At 40.6% G+C, this 23,321-nt stretch overlaps 1 protein-coding gene across 4 annotated transcripts in view; it reads right to left on the bottom strand.

Annotated features, from left to right (window-relative positions):
* SESTD1 (SEC14 and spectrin domain containing 1) overlaps positions 1 to 22,608 on the bottom strand; it is a 135,986-nt gene extending 113,378 nt beyond the window's left edge. The window contains exon 1 of one of the 4 annotated variants that reach the window (XM_043894299.1): positions 22,511 to 22,608. The gene's annotated coding sequence lies outside the window, so the exon portion shown is untranslated. Of the gene's footprint in view, positions 1 to 18,618; positions 18,764 to 19,129; positions 19,263 to 19,463; positions 19,765 to 22,510 lie in introns of those variants that run through there. The other 3 variants (XM_043894297.1, XM_043894300.1, XM_043894301.1) reach the window with 3 other exon arrangements.
* Positions 22,609 to 23,321: the final 713 nt, after the last annotated feature.

Genomic DNA, 23,321 nt, shown 5'->3' with positions numbered 1-23,321 from the left:
AAGAGATAAATCCAAAACACAACAGATAAATCAAAATGGAATTCTAAAATATGGCCAAGTAACCCACAGAAAGAGAATAAAACAGAGAAAGGAAAAATATGGAGATAAAGAGAAAACAAAAAATAAAATGGCACATGTAAGTCCTAACAAATCTAAAGCTACATTAAAAATAAAAGCCTAAATATATTAAGACATTTTAGCAAAGTGAATTTAAAAATATGATCCAACTATATAATGTCTACAAGGAACTATGTATGTCTATAGGAAACTCACTTCAAATATAACTATAAAGGCAGACTGAAAGTAAAAGGATTGAAAAAGATAAATCATATAAACAGTAATCAAAGGAAAACAGGAATTGCTAATATTAGCATCAGACAAAGTAGACTCTGGAGCAAAGAAAATTATCAGAGAAGGACAAGCATGTTATTCAATGACAAAAGAGTCAATCTATCAAGAAGACACAGCAATCCTTAATGTACCAAATGACAGAATTAAAAAATATGTGAAGGAAAAACTGAAAGAACTGAAAAGACAGATATCTCTACCATCTTAGTTGGAGACTAACATCCTTCTCTCAACAACTGGTAGAACTAGAGAGAAATCTGCAAGGCTACAGAACTCAACAGCACTATCAACCAACAGGACTCAGTAACATGTACAGAACACTCCACCAAACAACAGAATACGTATTTCTTTCCAAAACCTCAGGGAATATGTACTAAGATAAACCGTATTAATGTAGATCCTGGGTCATAGAACACATCCCAACAAATTAAAAAGTAACTGAAATCACACACAGTATTAGGTTGGTGCAAAAGTAACTGCAATTTGGCATTGTTGAATTTTGCTGTTTGATTCGAATACATTCTTAAATAAATGTGGTTATGTCATACATCATTTTAATGTGCATTTCTCGCTTTATGCTTTTTTGCTAATGACTTACTACTTGATGTCTATTTTATATTTATTTTAGACTAGGGAAACGATGCTAACAAAAAGCAAATTCGAGCAATTTTCTTATTCAAGTTCAAAATGGGTTGTAAAGCAGCAGAGACAACTTACAACATCGATAACACATCTGGTCCAGGAATTGCTAACGAACATATAGTGCAGTGTTGGTTCAAGAAGTTTTACAAAGACGGCGAGAGGCCTGAAGGTAAGGAGCACGGTGGTCAGCCTTAGGAAGTTGACAACAACCGAGAGGACCATCAAAGCTAGTCCTCTTACAACTACATGAGAAGCCGCCAAAGAACTCAACACTGACCGTTCTACCAACGTTCAGCATGTGAAGCAGACTGGAAAAGCGAGAAGGCTTGAAAATTTGGTGCCTAATGAGCTGACTGCAAATCAAAAAAAATTGTTTTGAAGAGTTGTCTTATCTTATTCTATGTAATAATGAACCATTTCTCGATCAGATTGTGACCTGAGATGAAAAGTGGATTTTATACAACAATCATGGACAATAAGCTCGGTGGCTGGACCAAGAAGTTCCAAAGCACTTCCTGAAGCCTAACTTGCACCAAAAAGAGATCATGGTTACTGTTTGGTGGTCTGGTGCCACTCTGATCCACTACAGCTTTCTCAATCCCAGCAAAACCACTACATCTGAGAAGTATGCTCAGCAAACCGATGAGAGGCACCAAAAACTGCAACACCTGCAGCCAATATTGGTCAAGAGAATGCACCCAATTCTTCTCAACAAGAACGTCCAACAGCACATCACACAACCAATGCTTCAAAATTTGAACAAATTTAGCTAGGAAGTTTTGCATCATTCGCCATATTAACCTGACCTCTGGCCAACCGACTACCGCTTCTTCAAGCATCTCAACAACTTTTGCAGGAAAAATGTTTCCACAGCCAGCAGGAGGCAGAAAATACTTTCCAAGAGTTTGTCGAATCCTGAAGCACATATTTTTATGCTATAAGAATAAACAAACTTATTTCTCATTGGCAAAAATGTGTTGATTATAATGGCTCCTACTTCGATTAATAAAGATGTGCTTGTGCCTAATTAAAAGGATTTAAAATTCACAGGTCGAAACTGCAATTACTTTTTTTAACAACCTAGTATCTTCTCTGATCACAACAGACATCAAACTAGAAATAACAGATAAAAGGAAAACTCTTGACCACTTGGAAATTACACATTTCTAAATAAACCATGGGGTCAATAGGAAGTCTCAAGGGAAATAAAAAAAAAAAATACACTGAACTAAATGAAAACAAAAATACAATGTATCAAAAGTGCAGACCACCACTAACGAAGTGAAGGGAAAACTATTAAATGCATAAATTAGAAGAGGAAAAATCTCAGATCAACAATCTAAGCTCCCACATCTCAAAAGAAGAGCAAAAATCTTAAAAAAAAAAAAACAGTAAAAATGAGCAAAAAAAGAAAAAACACAAATTACCAGTATCAGGAGTGAATCAGGGATATCACTATAGACTGTAGAGAACAAAAAGAAGAATAAGGGAATACCATGAACATATCACATAATCATACCAACTGTTGCAAGAAACACAACTGGAAAACTTCAATACCAATACAAGATAAAACTCTTTAAAAACTATGAAAAGAGTGGAACACACTCAACCTGATAAAGAGCTTATACAAAAAAAACTTACAGCTAACATACTTATGGAGAAAGAATGAATAAGTTCTTCCCTAAGATAAGGAAGAAGGCAAATATTCCTACTCTCACCAATCTTATTCAATATTGCACTAAAAGCTCTAATCAGTGCAAGACAAGATACAGATCAAAAAGGAAAAAAGACTGCCGCCTCTGCACATGATATCTATGTAGGAAATTCCAAGGAATCTACTGAAAATTCCTAGAACTAATAAATGAATCCAGCAAGGTTGTGGGGTACAAGATTAACACACAAAACCCAACTATATTCTATATACTAGCAATAACATGTGAACACTGAAAAACACCACCATTTATAATCACCCCCCAAAATGGAATACTTAGGTATAAATATAAAAAATCACATATAATATTTCCATGCTGAATACTGATGAAAGAAATCAAAGAAGATCTATAAAACATGGAGAAACTTAGCACTGTTCATGGACTGGACAACTCAATATAATAAAGATATCCCTTTATCCTTTCCCTTCTCCAGGGGATCTTCCCAACCCAGGGATCAAACTGTATTGCAGGCAGATTCTTTACCAGCTGAGCCACAAGGGAAGCCCAATAAAGATATCAAATCTCCCCAAATTGATACTGTGCCTGTGCATGCTCAGTCATGTCCAACTCTTTGTGACCTCATGGACTATAGCCTGCCAGGCTCCTCTGTCCATGGAACTTTCCAGACAAGAATACTGGAGTGGTTGCCATTTCCTTCTCCAGGGGATCTTCCCGACCCAGGAATCAAACCAGCCTCTTTTGTGTCTTCTGCATTAGCAGGCGGATTCTTTACCAGCTGAGCCATGGGGGAAGTCAATTGATACTGAGTTTCACACTTTCTAACAAAATCCTTCCCATTAAGATTCTTTGTAGATACAGAGATTATTCTAAAATTTATATAGAAAGGCAAACAAATTTAGAATAGCTAAAATAATTTTAGAAAGAATAAAACAGGAAGAATCAATCTACCAGATTTCAAGACTTATTATACACCTATGGCAACCATTCTGCGATCTTGGCAGAGGGATAAACACATAGCTCAATGAACAGAACACAGAACCTAGAAATACAATACAAATATGCTCAACTGGTTGTTGACAAAGGTTCAAAAACAATTCAATGAAGACTGCCTTTCCCACAAATGATGCTGGAACAACTGAGTATGCATAGGTAAAAGTACCTTGATCACACCTTATACAAAAATCAACAAAAAATGGATCATGGACTTACATAAATAGAAAATTGTAAAACTTTTCTCTTCCAAAAGTTTTCTAAAACTTTAGGAATCAATTTTCAAGATCTAGAGGTAGGCTAGATTTCATGCCAAAACCACATATCTGACAAAGGACTTGTGTATAAAATATATGAAAGAATGCTTGAAATTCAACAGTAAAATGACAGCAACAACAGACAATCCAAACAGAAACTGAACAAAAAACATGAACAGACATTTCATCAAAAAGGACCTACAGATGATGAGTTAGTACATGTAAAACTGTCAGGATCGTGGGCCATTAGGAAAATGCAAATTAAAACCACAGTGAAGCATCACTGTAGAACAATTAAAATTCAAAAAACAAATGCTGACAAGGCTGTAAAAAAAAAAACCTAGATCACTCACTGTATTAGTCTGCTTGGGCCATAATAAAAGAATAGAAATTTGTTTTCTCATAGTTTGGAGGCTCGAAGTCCAAAACCAAAATTTCTCTTTCTTATAAGGACATCAGTCAAACTGGACTAGGACCTTCTCTAAAGACCTCTTAATCACCTCTTTAAAGGCGTACCTCCAAATACAGTCACCTTGTGATGTGTTTGGGAGTTAGCCCTTCAACCTATGAATTGAGGGGGGCACAAAATTCAGCCCATAATGCTCAGCATTCTACTGGGAACGTAAAATAGCACCACCACTCTGGAAAACATTCTGGAAATTTATTTTAAAAAGTAAGCAACCCAGCAATTACATTTTTCTCAGAAAAATGAAGACTTGTGTTCACAAAAAAAAACCTATCCACAGATGTTTACAGCAGCTTTAGCCAGAGCAACCAACACTAGGAAACAACCTAGATGTTCTTCAACGGGTGAATGTTTAAACAAACTGTGGTACATCCATATTATGGACTACTACTCAGCAATTAAAAACAAACTATTTAAATATGGAATAATGCAAATGACTATCCACAAAATTATGCTGAATGAAAAAAAAAGTCAATCCCAAAAGGTTACATACTGGTAGATTCCATTTATACAACACTCTTGAAATGATAAAATTATAGAAATGGAGACAGGATTAATGGTTGCCGGGTGTTAAGGAGTAAGGGGGTAGGTGGGAAGGAAGTAGTAGGTATGGCTACAAAAGGGAACTCTTTACGTCTTGCTACAGATGGGTAAGAAACTTCACTGAACCTTTTTCCACTTTCTGGTATCTGAATGCTCTGCTCTAAAATAAATTAGACAACAACAATCAAATGGGTTGGATGGGGAGATATTAGTTACCATATGTGGAATGATTAAAGAGTGCCAGGCTCTGTGCTAATTCAGACTTAGGCTGGCTCCAGCACTGTGCTTGACTTCATCAAGCTACACTCAGCTGTTAAATGTCACCCAAAGATAACAACTGCAATGTCCGGCAAGATCCTGCACAAAAGATGTAAATTATAAAATTACCTCTCCTACCAACACTCTTATTTTCTATCTGATCTCAGTCAAGTATTAATGAGATAAGCAATCATCATCTGCTTAAATGTTTCACACTTAAGGTATAAGTAACTGATAGATTTAAGTATCATCACAAGGTACAAAACAAGGTTAACTCAAATGGGATTTTAACAAAAACTGTACGTTTAAGACAGAATTAAACTGTGGAAGTGTTGTCATCTGCTTAATTCAGATGCCCTAAAGCATCACTCCCCATCCTAATCATGGAGTTTTTAGGGATTCTGGAGGTTAACCGGATACAAATTCTTAGTAGTAGTAATACTTTCCATCTCACCACAACTTAAGATGCCTGTCTGCTGGGCGCTTGGCCTAGAAGGAGAAAATATTTGTAACAGCTAGTATTTGTCTTTGAGTCAAGATAATCCAGGACCAGTGAAACTTGTAAAAATCCATGTCTGTCTTCACAGCTGCCTCTCAGTGTTCTTTCCCCCTGCCTTCTAAGTTCTCTACGTTCCCAGGGTATCCTTCCTTCCAGAGGCCATCCTCTTCCAGCTGCCCCAAGACGGTGAAGGACTTAAGCAAGCACTGAACTCAGGCTTTCAAGAGCCTTGTTTGTAGTTTAAGGCAGCCAGGAGGAAGGTTCACCTTTCGGTTGACCTGGTCTGACTGAGGGCCGAAGAGCTTTTATTTTGCAGAGGCCACTAGAAGACTGCTTGAGTCTTCATGACTGATATCATGGTACCAAGGCTGATACCATGCCTGGGGGAACCGGGTCAAAAGAGTTAACAGGTCACTTGAGCTCTCCTTCACCCTGCTCACTCTATTAACCTTAATTATTCAGAGTCCAAGAATCTCAAATTCCAAGGATTCAGATTCCATTTTCAAGGTGTCCACTGCACCCTTCTGGTTTAATATCCCTTCTTTCTTTCAGAATGGTGGTCATTTTCTCCTGCCCTCCACCTCCCAGCAAGCTGCTCTCACACCCCAGAGTTCTAGCAGCCTCCAGGGCATAAGAGGTAAAGAAATTACTAATCTGGAGTGGGTAGGCTGGGCTGATGAACTCCAAAACAGGAAACTTAAACTAAGGAAAACAGCAAAGGACCATCACGGCACCACCATCCCCTATCCGGCTCATGTAAGGGCTTCCCTGGTGGCTCAGAGGGTAAAGAATCCGCCTGCAACGCGGGAGACCTGGGTTCGATCCCTGGGTTGGGAAGATCCCCTGGAGGAGGGCTTGGCAACCCAATCCAGTATTCCTGCCTGGACAATCCCGTGGCCAGAGGAGCCTGGCAGGCTACACCCCATGGGGTTGCAAAGAATCGGACACAACTGAGTGACTAAGCACAGCACAGCACATCCAGCTCATGTAAAGTAAGATTTAGCACTTTTGTTTTTTACACGGCAGTTGAGGGGGAAGGGGAAGCATTTTAATAACAACAACAAGAGTACACAATACATGATACTAGGAAAAAACTACCAACAAGCAATGACAACACACTGAAAGACTGAGAAAGAAAAGCCTCTAAAACATGACGTTAGTTACAATTATATGTGTGACCTGCTTTTAATTTCTGCCTGATCATTACACAATAAGCAGCATATCATAAAACAACATGTCAGATTAACTTTCAATTTTATTTTAGTGCAACTACAGTCTTTCCTTCCAACTTCCACCCGTGCACCTTCATTCATTACTGGCTACAAACATCAGATGGTGATTCCTTCAACAACAATTACCAAGACACCATGCTGTCACACCAGAAGACAGGCCAGCAATTTGGTATTCTACTTCACAGACTGTCCATCTTTCAACAGCAGTACTTCCTCCAGTCTTTCCCAGGGCCAAACTATTCCTTTTCTAGTTACTATAATTATTTCCTCCAAACAGCTTTTATCACTTCCTAGTCAATGGAGCACAAGTTGTTTCACAACAAAAAGATGGTCAAATGAGTTCATAACATGTGATGTAAATGGACTGGCAAAGACCAAATAATTTGGTAAAAGGGAGATAGAAACAGATGTTTTCATATATTCTGGGTGGATGTGCAGAATGGTACAACCTCTATGGAGAGAAATTTGGCAATATCTATCAAAATTGCAAATAGGAATACTCATTTCTAGGAATGCATCTTATAGTATACTTGCCTGTCCCACCAATGCATTGAAATAACAAGTTACTCACTGCAGTATTAATATAAGGACAAAAAAAATTAATAATGATGAAAGCAAAAAATTATCTAGCACTTAGTACAGTACCAAACACTGTTCCAAGCACTTAACACATACCCTCATTTAATCTTCTGAACAATCCTGAGGCAGGTGCTATTAACATTCATACTGTACAGATGGAAAAACTAAGAAGCCAAATAAAAGCTGCCCAAGACCGCATAGCTAGTGTGAGCCAAGGCTTGACCCTAGGCAGTGTAGCTCCAGAGCCTGTTCTCTTTTAACTATTCAGATCAGTTCAGTCCAGTCACTCAGTCCTGTCGGACTCTTTGCGACCCCATGAATCGCAGCACACCAGGCCTCCCTGTCCATCACAAACTGCCGGAGTCTACCCAAACTCAAGTCCATTGAGTCGGTGATGCCATCCAACCATCTCATCCTCTGTCGTCCCCTTCTCCTCCTGCCCCCAATCCCTCCCAGCATCAGGGTCTTTTCAAATGAGTCAGCTCTTCTCATCAGGTGGCCAAAGTATTGTAGTTTCAGCTTCAGCATCAGTCCTTCCAATGAACACCCAGGATTGATCTCCTTTAGGATGGACTGGTTGGATCTCCTTGCAGTCCAAGGGACTCTCAAGAGTCTTCTCCAACACCACAGTTCAAAAGCATCAATTTTTCGGCGCTCAGCTTTCTTCACAGTCCAACTCTCACATCCATACATGACCACTGGAAAAACCATAGCCTTACCAGACGGACCTTTGTTGGCAAAGTAATGTCTCTGGTTTTTAATATGCTATCTAGGTTGGTCCTAACTTTCCTTCCCAGGATAAGCGTCTTCTAATTTCATGGCTGCAGTCACCATCTTTTAACTATCACGATATACTAAAGCATCTGAATACTCGGTTGGGCAATCAGTTTGTTCTCATTGTCCCATAAGATGTTATGGGAAAACCCAAAAATACTTTTTGGCCAACCTAAAACATCAACAAGGAGAATAGCTGACTATAGGATACATCCATCTGTTAGGCAGTTAGGGAAAAAGAGTAAGAAAAAGGAGTCCCAAACGGCATTGGCTAAAAGACAAAGGGAAAAGCCCAGAAAAGGGAACAAAGGAAAAATCTGTAGATCTGAGTGAGAAACCTCAGTTGAAACACACACACACCCCCTTCCTGGCTAGCCCTAATTTGCACAGGACAGGCTGGGGTGGGGGGGGGAGGAGACAAAACGCAAAAAAAAGAGGGAGCCAAAATGAGTTAGGGCATCTCCTTTGGGGTCGGCCTGCCCTCACACCTCAAGGGTATATTATATGCTATCCTTTATTTACTGAATAAAACTGAGCTCTAACGTTGCTGTAACACTGGTCTGCCATTTCAAATATTTGTTGCAGCAAGACAGTTCCGAGGAAATTACACACTCTCCCAACACATCTAAAGGAATATTACTTTTTTTTTTTTTTAAAGCTCCTTTAATTTCCCCTCCCACTTTGAGGGTAGGCGAAACTTAGTAAGTCACCTATAAAAATAAAGTACGGAAGGGGAAAAACAGCAACTGTACAGTGCAGAGACCTGGCGAACACTACCATAACCAAAGGATCTAAGGTAAACACCACCCATGATGTCTTGTAAACATCATGCAGCACTCCCTCATGGAGATATGACTAAGACAACTCAACTCCGCAGTACTTCCAAAAGCCCACAGCCGCATGCTAATGAGGAAAACATCAGACAAACCCATGTTGAGAGACAGTCTATACACCAGTACTCCCAAAAACTGCCAACGTCATAAAAAGCCTTGAAAAACTGTCAGAGGAGACTAAGGAGAGATGACAACTAAATGGGATTATAGTATTCTGGCTGGGCTCATGGAACAGAAAAAGAACGGAAAAACTGGTGCTATCTAAAAAACTCTGTTAACAGTAACAAACCATCAGTTTCTTAGTTCTGACGGTGTCCCACAGTAAGATGACAACATTAAAGGGAAATGAAACTGGGTGAGGTGTATATGGAAACTTTTTTTGCAATTTTTCTGTAAATCTAAAATTATTCCAAAGTAAAAAGTTTATCTAAAACAGAAAAGGAAGGACGGCCTTCCCCCGCAGTCTAGTGGTTAAGACTCTGCACATCCACAGCAGAGGGCACAAATCCCACCCCCGGGCAGGCAACCAAGATCCCGCACGCTGAGTGGGGCCAAAACGATAAAAATAAAAAAAATTTTTAAAGAAGGAAGAAAGCTCTTTGTGCACTGCTATGAAAAAAAAAAACCCTCTAAGAAGTGAAAGATTAAGGTAAAGAATAGTGTCTAGTATGGAAGAAGCAGTATATGCATAGGTACAGAAATATCATTTGTGTAAAACAGTTGGGAAAGCATACATACATACAAAAAATATTTCTGGAAGGATACATAAGAATCTAATAACAATGGTTGACTCTGTAGAGAGAACTCAGTAGCTGAGGAACAGAAATAAAAGACTTTTTTTTTTTTTTAAATAAAAGACTTTTTACTGTGTTCTCTTACACTTTTTAAATTTTGAAACGAGTGAATTACCTACTCAATTAACTTTTTTTTTTCAATTAACTTAAAATTACAAGTATGACATGGACCTGAACTCAGGCAAAGCCCTGGAAATAACATAGGGGGATAATCAGAATTTTACAAGATTTTTTAAAAATCTAATCTCATCCATCTATCAGTTAAAGCTTCCCACACATCACCGACCTCACTTTCCCCACCAGCCTCGTTTCTCCTTTATGCAGTGCAAACATTTTATTCTAACCAAACCAACCCCAACAAATCAGCTTCTTCCCCAATTTCGCATCCCTCCCAGCAAAACTGAGCTATGAACTTCAAAGCCAGCCACCTAGTGAGCTACTCAGTATCCCGTACACTTTGTAGCAGAGATGCAAACACGGGCGCTCACGCCATCACCACCCCTACACCGCGGACAACACTGCTCTGCGACCACAGTAGCCTTTCCCACTAAATTCACGCTGCCCCCAACTACCTCTCTTTTAAAATTTTGATTGTAAGATCATGAACGTACTTCATATTCTAAGTATTTAAAATTTTTTGTTGCGTTTGCAAATGTGTTTTGTTTGTTCGGGGCTTACTCACTAACTTTATACTGGAGTATCGTTGATTAACAATGTCATGTTAGTGTTGGGTATACAGAAAACTGATTCAGTTACACTTGTAACTATTTTTTTTTTCAAATTATTTTCCCATTTAAGTTGTTATGTAATATTTCAGCAGTTTCTATGCTGTACAGTACGTATAGTTGATTATCTGTTTTTAAACATAGCAATCTGAGCAAGTCAGTCCCAGACTCCTCATCTTCCCCTCCCCCACCTCGCAGCCACTAAGTTGGTTCTCTGAGTACTGAGTGCTCAGTTGCTCAGTCGTGTCAGACTCCAGCCTTCCAGGCTCCTCCGCCTATGGAATTTCCCAGGCAAGAATACTGGAGTGGGGGTACAGGGGATCTTCCAGACTCAGGAAACAAGCCAGCACCTCTTGCGTCTCCTGCATTGACAGACGGATTCTTTAGCACTGCGCCACCTAGGAATTCCCAAATCTAATTATTAAAGAAACGCAAATCAGAACTACAAGGAGTTATCATCTCACACCTTCAGGATGACCATCATCAAAAATCTGCAAATAATAAATGCTGGAGAGCATGTAGAGATAAGGCAACCCTCCCACACTGTTGGTGGGAATGTAAATTGGTACAGCCACTATGGAGAACAGTATGGAGATTCTTTAAAAAAAAAAAAAAAAAAAAACTAAAACTAGAGCTACCATATAGTTCTGCAATCCCTAGGCATATAGCCAAAGAAAAACATTGTCTGAAAGGATACATGCACCCCAGTGTTCACTGCAGCACTGGTGACAGTAATCAGGACATGGAATCAACCTAAATGACCATCAGCAGATGACGATAGAGTATGTGGTACACATATACCATGGTTTATTACTCAGCCGTTAAAAACAATGAAATAATGCCACCTGCAGCAACACTGATGACCTAGAGATTGTGATACTCAGTGAAGTCAGAGAAAGAGAAATATCGCTGATGTGAGGAATCTAAAAAGAAATGATACAAATGCACTTATTTACAAAACAGGCTCCAGCTATTGATACTTCTTACTGCAGTGCTCCAAGCAGCCTTCATTATCAATCTCAGCAGGCCCGTGAAATAAAACCTATTTGTCATATTGATTTGTTTGCCTTGATAAGTTCCTCCATGAATTTCACATATATTTATTTACATTTACTGCTACTTTGTTCTGAAAGGATTAATGAAACTTACAGGAATACATGAACTACAAAAAATTAACAGATATAAGATAATAGAAAAGAATAAGGAAAATACCAAAAATGATGCCAAGGAAAAAGCTGAAAAAATGTACAGCATAAAATCTATAAGCCTGCTCTGGGGTAGGCTAGAAATCTGGTCTGGCTTTCTAACAGCCAACACCTAAGGGAAAATCCAGTCCGCCGTTCAGGAGATAAACAGAGAAGTACTCAGAAGGGGAACTATTCCTGGTACGAAGATCAAACAGTAATTTTTACAAAGCAAAGAACACTATACAGAGAAAGAACAAGATAGACAACTATCAGTTTTCAAGGGTTGGGGTGTTTCTTACAGTATCCATTAGGAGAATCTATGACGTCTCACCAAAGTTCACCGCAGCAAAACTGATTTCACAAGGAGCAGATACAAGCTTTAAGAACTCTGTGTCCTTTTACTTGGTTTCCTCCTTCATTGCCTCCCTGACTAAATATAAACTCTTTGAAGACAAGAACCATGTTCCGTAACTCTTACACAGCCCACAATGCTTTGTATTCTGCAAAATAGCAAGCATTCAGTAACAGTGAGATTCACCAAGAGCAATTCAAGCCTACTCTGCAAAATTCTCTAATCTAAACATAGGAATTCCCACTCCTACCAAACAGAATAAAAATGATATCTGAAGCCTCAAGAGATAATCTCTAAACCTTCTATACTATTACTGAATCACAATTTATTTGTGATGTTCTAACAGCAATTTTTGTTTTGCATATCCCTGGCACAAGGCTTGCGGAAATGCCAAATCAATATCACTGAATCTATCAAATAAAATGGCAACTCCTATAAAAGGAAAGACATTACTATCTTTCAAGAATATAATCAATAGCTCTTTACAAACCAGCTGAGAAAGGCAGGTTCATATTTTAAATGACTCTGCAAGTCCTCTAGCAGACAATGAATTATAATGCAGATTTCCGCTACTTCTTTCCAAGAACCTGTAGTTTCTGTAAATGCCAAACTGCCAGGGAATTGTACTTCCCAATTCTTCCATACATAAATACAGACACACACACCACTACCAAACAGCGGAATAAAGCTTATCTTTTCCTTTACAACTACTCCCTACCCCCTCTTCTTTACCTGGTCAAATTGGAAATGAATGAAGCCTAATAAATTATTTAGGTAAAGCGATTATGAGCAACATAAGTATTATAAAACTTAAATTACTATTCTTAAGCAGAGGCATTAGGACACATTAACAATTCTGTTTGTATTTTATTAATGGAAATCATTAATAAATAAGTAGTTTCATCCTACATTGGCCTAGCTCTTTAATACATCTAGTATTTCAGTTTGCAGAATGCTCCTCACTTGGTATTCCCTGTATGCAGGGGAACACCCTACCACCCCAGGAGGAAATAGTTGTAATGAGTGAAAGAGCGTGGACAGGAGGGAGGGGGGTGGTTAAGGGTTGGGGAGTCCACCAAGTGGACTTCAGAAAGTCTAATTCCTGTGCCTTTGTTTCTTCACCTATAAAGCTTGAGAAGTGACAATAATTTCTGTAAGATTATTGGGAGGATTAAATAAGATTTGTAAACTACTTAGTAAACTGTAAGCCCTTGTGGCTCAGAGGGTAAAGAGTCCGCCTGCAATGCGGGAGACCTGGGTTCGATCCCTGGGCTGGGAAAATCTCCTGGAAAAGCGAAAGGCTACCCACTCCAGTATTCTGGCTTGGAGGATTCCACGGACTGTACAGTCCATGGGGTTGCAAAGAGTCGGACACGACGGAGCGACTTTCACTTTAGTGAACTGTATGTAAAACAGATCCTCAATAAGTGTCAGTTTTCTTGTTCTTCTCTTATAGGTAAGGAAACAGAAGCTTAGCAGGCGCCTTGTCCAAGGTCAGTGGCTACATTTAGGGACCAAGGCTCTAATTCAAGGACCAAGGTTCTTGCCGCTACATCAAGCAGTCTTAAAATAGCAGAACCCAACACCTCATGTTCATCACTGTTGGGCACTCATTACATGCAAAGAAAAAACCAACCAGTTGTACATCTATTAGATGCTAAGCACGATCTTAACCTCTTTCTTCATGACTACCCTGCAAAGTAGGTACATTCATCCAATTTTACTGAAAGAAATTAATTTATCAAAGTCACATGTGATAATACAAAATTAATCCAGGTCTATTTAGTCTACTACTTTCTCCTACTGTCCTGCCTCAAAAGCATACAAGTGTTGAGAAATAACTGTCTACCAAATTTAAATTCTAAATGGCCTGGAAATTCTTACAGATCCTTCCAATGTGTCAGTGGAAATTGTCTCTAGAACCACCATCTATTCTCCTTAAATATATCTGTATTAGGCCAAAACAATTTATAATAACCACAGTGACAAATTTACATTTGTATAGCATGCTACAGTTAGTATTATAAATTTTTTCATTCTTATTGGATCCAACCACTGAGATTTTTCACATATTAGCTCACATCTCATTTAATACTTTTCAGATTTCTGTGATACAGGAATTATCACCATTTTACAGATAAAGAAACAAGTTTTAAAAAGGTAAGTAACTTGCTTATTAGGTTATACAATTACTAACAGCAGGACTCTACTTTGGATCCTTCTAAAAAAAACCACACATGCTCCTGCACGCGCTGATTCATGTAATCATTTGCTTTTGCTTTTGTCAATTTACTCATCAGAGCTGGGGGGAGGACTTCTTTAACCAAAAATGGAACAGAAAATAAGGGCCAAAACCTGATAAAACAATAAAAACAGAAAAAAATCACAGAAAGATTGTCCTAGAGCTCTCTTCCCTCACTGCAAGATTGTTAGGTGATTGTCAATAAATGTTTATAGGGCAGTTTCAAATACTCCAGAGCACAGAGGAAAAAAAAGTTTCCCAATTCATTCTCAAGAGACTAACTTAATCTTGACACCAAACGAGTCAAGAAAAGCAAACTAAAAGTGAAACATAAATATTATGTTTATCTTTTGTGATCACATATGCAAAAGTCTTTAACAGGTTGAGTGAAAAACAAATAAGTGTAGTATGAGCTCTTGTGTATAAGAAAAACCATTGAATATACATGTATGTACTAAGTATGGCTGGCTATGTAAATGTGTGTTTGCACATACATATACACATAAATGCAAAGATGTACATTTGGAAATATAAACCCCAAACTGCTAACAAGGTGACCTGGGACAGGAGCAGTCTTGGGGGGGGAAGGAAGGGATGGGGACAAACCGTGAAGTGACATTTTTGCCTTTTACTCTACATGTGCTTAGATACTCAGTCATGTCCGACTCTGACTGCTTGCACTGACTATAGTTCGCCAGGCTCCTCTGTCCATGAGGATTCTCCAGGCAAGATCACCTCCAGGGGATCATCCCCATCCAGGAATTGAACCCAGGTCTCCCACACTGCAGTGGATTCTTTACCATCTGAGCCGCCAGGAAAGGCCTTTACTATATACTCCTCTATATTATTTGAATTTTTTATAATTAACATGTATCATACTTGACAATTAAAATATACAAATGAAAAACAGGACCTGATAGCCATTTGATGTCTCTCCTCTAGCTATCACAGTCAAAGCTAGTTATTCACTCATTGGGCATTCATTTATCTAACACACACTCAAGGTATAACCCTAAGTGTGGGCATGGAGCACATACACAGGGTTTTTGTGCCAGTCTCCAGATACCTGATACCTTAAATTATCCTTAAGGTAAGGTAAGGTAATTACACCTTACCTTAAGGCGTCCAGATACCTTAAATTTTTTTAAGCCCAGCATTGAACATTTCCTTTCTTCCATCAGATAATGCTATTTTAAGTCAAGTTTTAATTATCATTTATTATTTTTCAGGTCATACGTGAGGGATAAGAAATTCTTTGTCTAGAATTTGTACTGCCTTTATTCTAAGAATGACTTTTATTGGATTTTTTTTTGGGGGGTGGGGAATGGAAAAAATATATTTGTATTCATTCGCCCAAAAAAGATTAGAGTCCTTCTTACATATCTGGGCACAATGGCAGACAATGGGAAAGCAAAGACAAATAAATAACACATGGCCTCTATGTACCCTCTAGAGAGACAAGAATTTCAGAGTAAGTAACACATAAAAACTGAAATACACACCTTAGTAATCCTACACTTCAAAGTGAATCTGGCAAACTGCCCTGTTCAAAAATAAAAATTAATTTCAGTGTAACCTAGAAATAACTTAATGTTTATGAAAACTGTGAAATTATTCAATTACTCTATGGTTAAAGGGTATAAATTAGTGGGAAAATAGAGAACATGGAAGCTCCAGGGGAACAGAAAGTGCAATGTCTCAGTGAACAAGTTCTAGGATTAGCACTGCCACTAAGAAGCTGTTTTTAGGTTTGTTTCCCCAAAGAAAATATGGAAATGATGTCTACCTTATTAGGATAGGAGAAATCAAAGAATTTATTTGAAAAAGCATAACAAAATCTGGAGAACATGAGGCAGTGTGGACACAACACCTGCTTTTTGTTGTTGTTTGGTTTCATTCTTTTATTTATTTTCCCCCTACTCTGTCGATGATTAACCAAGCAAAGCTGCAAACACAATTTAACTTCTGTATGCCTCATAAAGTGGAAAGAATGCAGGAAGCAGAGTCAGAAGATCTGAGTTTACATTCAGACCTTGACTCTTATTAACTCCATAAGGTTAAAAAATGAACAAATTATTTAACCTCTTTAAACCTCAGTGTCCTAGCAGCAAAATAGGAGTAAACCTATTTAACTGGGTTATTTCAAAGACTATATGAGAAAAACACATGTGAAAACATAAACTGAAAAATTGTAAATCAAACATTTTTTTCCAAAAAAGATATATAAATGGCCAATAAGAACTTAAAGATGCTCAACATCATTAGCCATTACAGAAATGCAGACGAAAACCAGTGGTAAGATACCACCTCACACACACTGGAATGGCTATCATCAAAAAGACAACTTTAACGAGGCTGGAGAAAGTGTAACCCTCATACTCTAATGATGGGAATGTAAAATGCAGTCACTACAGAAAATAATTTGGCAGTTCCTCAAATAGTTAGAGTTACCTTAGGACCAAGCAACTCCACATCTAAGTATATAATCAAGATCACTGAAAACTAAGTCCACAAAAAACCTGAAAATGAACCGTCATAGCAGCATTCCTCATAATAGCCAAAAAGTGGAAACAACCTAAATTTCCATCAGTGATGAACAGATAAACAAAACGTGACATATCCATACAGTGGAATATTATTCAGCCATAAAAAGGAAGTATCTTAATACATGCATAATATGCATGAACTCTGGAAACACTACACTTAGTGAAAGACAGACACGAAAGGCCACATATTGTATGATTGTGTTTATAGGAAATGTCCTAAATCAGCAAATCCAGAGAGACAGAAAATAGACTGGTGCCTGCCAAGTGTCAATGAGGGAGAATGGGAGTGGCAGTTAATGGTATGAGGGTTTCCTTTTAGGATGTGGAAAATGCTCCTTGAATTAGTGATGATGTCTGCAGTACCTTGTGTAATAAACAAAAACCACTCCACTCCAGTACTCCTGCCTGGAAAATCCCATGGACAGAGGAGCCTGGTAGGCTCCAAAGAGCTGGACACAACTGAGCAACTTCACTTTCACTGAATTGTACATGTTAAAAGAGTGAATTCTACAGTATATGAATTATATTTTAATAAAACTATTGTAGAAATTTAAGTTTCTCCTACTTTTTAATAGTAAAGACATTACTTTTTTCAGGACGTTATTCCTGTTGCTTGTAACAGCTATGAAAGCTCTTTGAAGTTAGATGTTACACAGATGAATGGTATTTTTAGTAAAGTGAAACTACCAATTATGTCAGAAAAACTTTCTACAGATCAGATTAATTTGGTATTAGTTTATTTCTTCAAAAGAAAAGTCCTTATTAGTATCATTTGTTTTTAGGGAGTAGAGACAGTGTCAAGGAATCTTTATAGAGTACATTTTTAAAAATAGGTCAAAATGTAGCATTTTGTTTTTAAATTAGTGGACATTTAGTTTTCAGATATACCCATCAATTAACTAAAACCCAAGTAGATGGAACTTCGCAAGCTGGATCTACCTGTTTCCATGTTCTGCATTCTGCTGTCACATTTCTAAGACCATCACCAGCTCCTGCCAACTATTATACACAGAGATCAAAATGCTTGGTAAATTCTTTAAATGCAGTCAATTCATTCCCTAATGCTGGGGAATTTACAGAGTAGGCCCAATTTTTAAGGTTAAATTTAGTCTAGCTTGTTTGAATAAATATACAACAAAATGATATCCTGGAATTTGGAATATAAAAACAATCTATAAAGCTGGGAAATGCTTTCTAAGTCCTTTGAGTATTTTTTCATGAATTTGGTCACGGGGTAAAGACAGTCACTAACTTTTGGCCCCACAAAGTATTATGTATAAAAGCTTCCTGGTTCTAGAACAAAGAAGTACTTTATTGCTCAAAGCAAAAGGAAGATATTTTCCTTCCATTTAGTATTGTTATACTAAAATAGCATACCAATGAAACCAGCTAGGTAACAGCACGACCCAAGGTACGTAAACAAAGATAAATTGTTCTTTATTTTGTATTCTTTCTTTGGGGGTTAAAAAAAAAAAGTTTCTCACAGCTAAGAAAATAAGGTTCATCAAGCCAAAGTAAACCATACGGATTAATATTTCCCAACATGGGGGTATTTTTGAGCGGTGATCTTAATTTGAGGGTTTGCCAACCTATGCTAGCATACACGGTGGGTTTCCTTGGCACAGACAAAACGTGAAGAGACGGAAGACCTGTCAAACAGCTGCATCGAGTTACTCACTCAACAGCATTTCCAACTTCTCAGGTGATGTCTGTTTAAGAAAAGATGTCAAAGCACCAAGAGGAGAACCACCGGGGAGTCGCAGCAGCTGCCATGTCCAAATGGTGCATCGCGGGGTGAAATGCCACAGAAACCCTCAGCCTGCCAGACTGCGGTTCCTCTCCAATACAAGTCTACCTCAGATATAAAAATAAATACACATCCAGATACCCCTGCCAACCCGCTCTCCCTTCCCTTTGTGACTCCTGCAAAGGCTGGAGGGATGTTACCGGCCCGCATACCGGGGTAAGCCAAGCCCCCACGCCCCAAGGGAGCCGTCCAGAAGGCTCCTGCAGCCCGGGGGTCTCTGGCCGGCGTCCCCCACCCGCCGGCCAGGGCCGGTCACCGGCCACACAAAGGAGCCAGCCGCGGGCGCTGGACGCGGGGACTCGCCCCGGAGCCGGCCGCCACATCTGGTCCCCGCACGCCGGGCGGACCGGACCCGCCGCAAAATAATGATTAACGCCCGTACCTGTTGCACGTTTCGGGTCCCTTTCACCCAGAAATGAACAAGGGCGCCCGGGAGGCGAGACGCGGGCCGCCCAGGCTCGGCGGGCCGCGGCCGCACCCGGCAGGCGGCGCGGAGGCAAGGGCTGCCCGCGGGACGCCCACCTCGGGCGCTTTGTCTGCGGTGGCGGCGGGGGCGACGGGGCGGGGGCCCCCCCTCCCGCAGTCGCGCGGCCCGCGCGGGGGTGAGAAAGCTGGGCCCACCGCCGCCTCCACCCGCCCGCGCTCCCCGCCTGGCCCCGGGGCCTGCGCGGTCCTCCCCGCCCGGGCAGCCCGGGCCGCGCGGCGGCCACACTCACCTGGCTGGCGCTGGGGGCCGGCGGCTCCGGGGCGGTGGGAAGGACGCGGGGACGCGAGTGAGGCGCGGGCGGAGGCGGAGGGCGAGGCGGGAGGAAGGCGGGCTGGGGGCGGAGCGGGCCTGGGCGGCGGTGGCTCCGGTCACCCGTGGCAGATTGCGTCCCGGCCCCTCCGTGCGTCAGGCCAGGGGCTGCGGCGCGGGGGGCCTGGCGAGCCCTCCCGGAACCCTCGGCCCGACCCGAGTCCGCGCTGCCCAGCGCGCGCCCGGGTAGCGGCGGCGCGGCGACCCCGCCCGGCACGGGAAGGGGGCGGGGCTGGAAGTCCCGCTGGGGCTGGGGGCCGGGGGGCCGGGGGGCCGGGGGCTGGGGCTGGGCGAGGAGGGGGCCTCCGACGCCACCAGGCCCACCCGGTGATCCTTACCAGGCGCGGAGCTCCCGCCTCCCAAGCCCACAGGCACCGTGGGGTGGTGGGAGGAGGACTGGGCCTAGAGTCGGGAAGCCTGGGCTTAAGGAAGGACACCCCCACGGCCACTTGACGCCTCGCAAGTCATTTGTTGTCTCTGCCCTCATACGGAAATATGTATATGGTATCCAGGATTTTCAGAATTCTGACACTGTCATCCTAGGTTTGTTGGGATTCCTTTAGCTCCAAGTACCCACTGCCAGGCCCCCACACAGAGGTGTGTGATGTAGCTGAAGGATAAGGCAGTTGGAGGGGAATGGGTTGTAGTGAGAAAGGGCTGGATTCAGGATATTTGTTTTTCTTTGGGGAGCTTTCCATTGGGCAGTCCAGAATTTATCCACAAATGACCCTCTGATAATGGCTACTTGCCCATCTTCACCACCCCTAGTTATTTTCCTCCAAATGTAATGACTTCAGAGTCCTTGTTCTTCCAGTTTTCTTGCGCAAATTGTTTTTATGTCATTTCCTGAATTCAGTTCAAAAGAGTCATCAGCTAATACAAGCTCCAGGCAGCCATGTGGTCCCAGTCTCAGGCCTTACTTATTACTCACTGTGCCACTCACTTCAGTATCACCTAATTCCACTGAAAAAAAAATTACCATTCCAACAACTAGGCAACTAAATCTCTCTACTGAAGTTCTCTGATTGAAAGTCCCATGGATTAATATTTCCTCTTACTTCTGTGACTGATAATCTGTCTCCATGACTTTGGCCTCTTTGCCACCCTTTAGGTCAAGCCTTGTTAACTTTGTTTCTGCTTCTGTTCCTATCAACTACTAGGAATGCTTCAAAAACACAGAACTTCCCGCTTTAAAGTCTTTCAAAGGCTTTTCACGTGGATAATCAGGTTCAAGCAATTACCGTGATATCCAAGGTCATTTATGATCTGATCCCCAGACCTTTTCAACTCCAGCTTTAATTCCCACTACCTCACACGTTCAGGCTCTGCTTCTGTGCCTTTGTATGCTTTCCTCCATCTGAAATGCATCCCTCATTTAACCAGGTGAAGGTCTACTGTCCTTCAAGATAATAAAGATAGTGCATCTTTTCCTCTTAGAATCTTCCCTGACATCCTGTCCTTTTTCCACAACCACATCCTCAGCCAACACACTTACACTGAATTACTCTTTCCTTTCTGCTTTCATGGAAATTTCGATCTATTCTCTACAATAATCCTTAGCGCTTTCTTTTTTCCTACTGCTTTGATTGGTGGTCTTTTCTTACTAGACTGGGAATTCCTTAAAAGGGTAGAGATTTTTGTCTAGTTCATTTTTGGCTCTTGGACATAGCGCAATACTCGGCACTAGGAAGGTTCTCTTTAAATATTTGTTCAAGTACTGATGTCACTATTCATTCCAATAAATACATGTTGAGCATCTACTCAACAAGAGGGAAATACAGTGCAATCCACAGTCCCTGCCTTCCTTACTTAGCCTTCCACAGTATTCTTTCCTTTACCATATGGCATTCTCGGTTTATCATTTTAAACCTTCTCCTCCTACCACTCACATTCTTTGCTTGTTTTAATAAAGCAAGATCATGCAAACAATCTATTATAGTAACTCACCGAACATCCCTGCCCTTCCTCTTTCCATACCCACTAGTTCCACAACAGTGAGGACCCAGTTATTAGATAAAGGACAACTACTGCAACAGGAAACACATTAGACTATAAATGCTGGTGTTTGGGTGCTGTATTTTCCAATGACAACGGATTGGACATAGCTTAATCACTTAAATCCATTAGGCCTCACCTCTGGAGTTCCTTCGGCTCTATTCATTTTTAGTATTTTGTTAATAAGGTAAACATATCCTTCTTTATATATCTATGAAGTGAAGGGACAGCCAGATCCTTGCAAAGCAGCTGTCCAGCATATGCTTGAACTCTGAGTGATGGGGAACCATTCCTCTCTCACAATAGTGTTCATCTTTGAACAGCCCTGCTAGTCCCTACTTTGCACTGAAATGTGTCTCCCTGTAAACTGGGTAGGTAGCAATGGTGTTAGTAGAGAACACCATTGGATTTAAACACCAAAGTAGTGTGGTCACGTCCTAGTTCTATAACTTCTGTCTATGTGACCTTGGACAAGCACAAAAATAGCTCCAAGTATTAGTTTGCTTGACTTAAAAGAGGAAAATAATATGTTAAATCATTAACACTAATAGGAATACAATTGAATTAAAGCATCCAGTGAATGTTAATATAGTACTTAGATGTACTGAGTACAGAAGAGTCCAATTCCCCTTCCATACATAGCCTTTTACACCGCCGAAGTCAGCAGACAGGGTGTGTGCCTCCTCACACAGCCTCCACACACAGGCCCTATGCATCTCCTCCACACACTCACCTCTAAACATACCCTAGTGCCTCTTAAAATTGGCATCTAGAACTGAGTCCAGCCTTCCAGGTATAAAGAGAAAAGAGAGAAATACAATTTTATGCATTCTTGTGGTGATGTTTCAAAATTCAGCTTGATATCACATTTATATTTTTCTACCAACCTACACTATTCATAAATATGGTGTTCTTTTTTGCCAACTAAAAACAAAAACTCAAACCTTTTCTAGGACTTGAACACATACATACCTATTTAAGCATACTCCTCCAAACTGAATTTGTGCAATTTGTTTTTGGAGACTGAGTGTTCACTTTTGCATGTATTCATCTTCAATATCACTTTGGAAGTTATGTATCAGGATCCCCTGCCAAACAGAGAATAATGTGAATAAGAATAACATTTGAAAGGCATTCAGGAGTCGGGGGGCAGGGAGGATCCCCAAAGCACTTTAAGCAACTTGCTCCTAAATTCCTAATTTCTCCCCTACAACTTAATTATAAATATATAATTCTCCCCTAAAATTATATAACTTCTCACATTCATTTCGCTTCATTATAAGCTAGTATTTTATGTGCACATGTTTCCCAAACATCATTCTCTGGAACTCCTGAAGAACGCCCTGAGATAAGGCAGACCTACACTGAAGCTCAGCTGAGTCAGGTAATTTGCTGAACACTCACGGCACCAAAATAGGCTTCTTGGAGAAACTGCTCCACCCACAGGCCCTGCTGAAGGGGTGGCCCCAGGCAGTACTCTTTCCTGCCCTGTAATCCCTGAATCACCGCGGATTACCCCTGGGAGGGTACCTGACCTGTAAACAGTCAATGCACACTCATTCAAAATGAACTGGGAAAAAACTCAATCCAAAAAACCAGTCCAATCAGACAATCAACTGGGGAAGCTGGGTCCAAAAAGAGGCAGAGAGGGTGGCCACATGTGAGGAGGGCACTGACACATCTCCAGTGAACAGAAGACAACATCAGCCAATGACTAAGCAGAAAACATCCATTCGCACATCCATTCACTCATTTGCACAACGAATACTTATCAAGAGTTTCC

Source organism: Cervus elaphus, chromosome 33 (genome assembly GCF_910594005.1).
Source record: "Cervus elaphus chromosome 33, mCerEla1.1, whole genome shotgun sequence".
NCBI lineage: Eukaryota > Metazoa > Chordata > Mammalia > Artiodactyla > Cervidae > Cervus > Cervus elaphus.
Note: the sequence above shows the minus strand (reverse complement) of the source record. Positions and strands in the feature narration are given on the sequence as shown.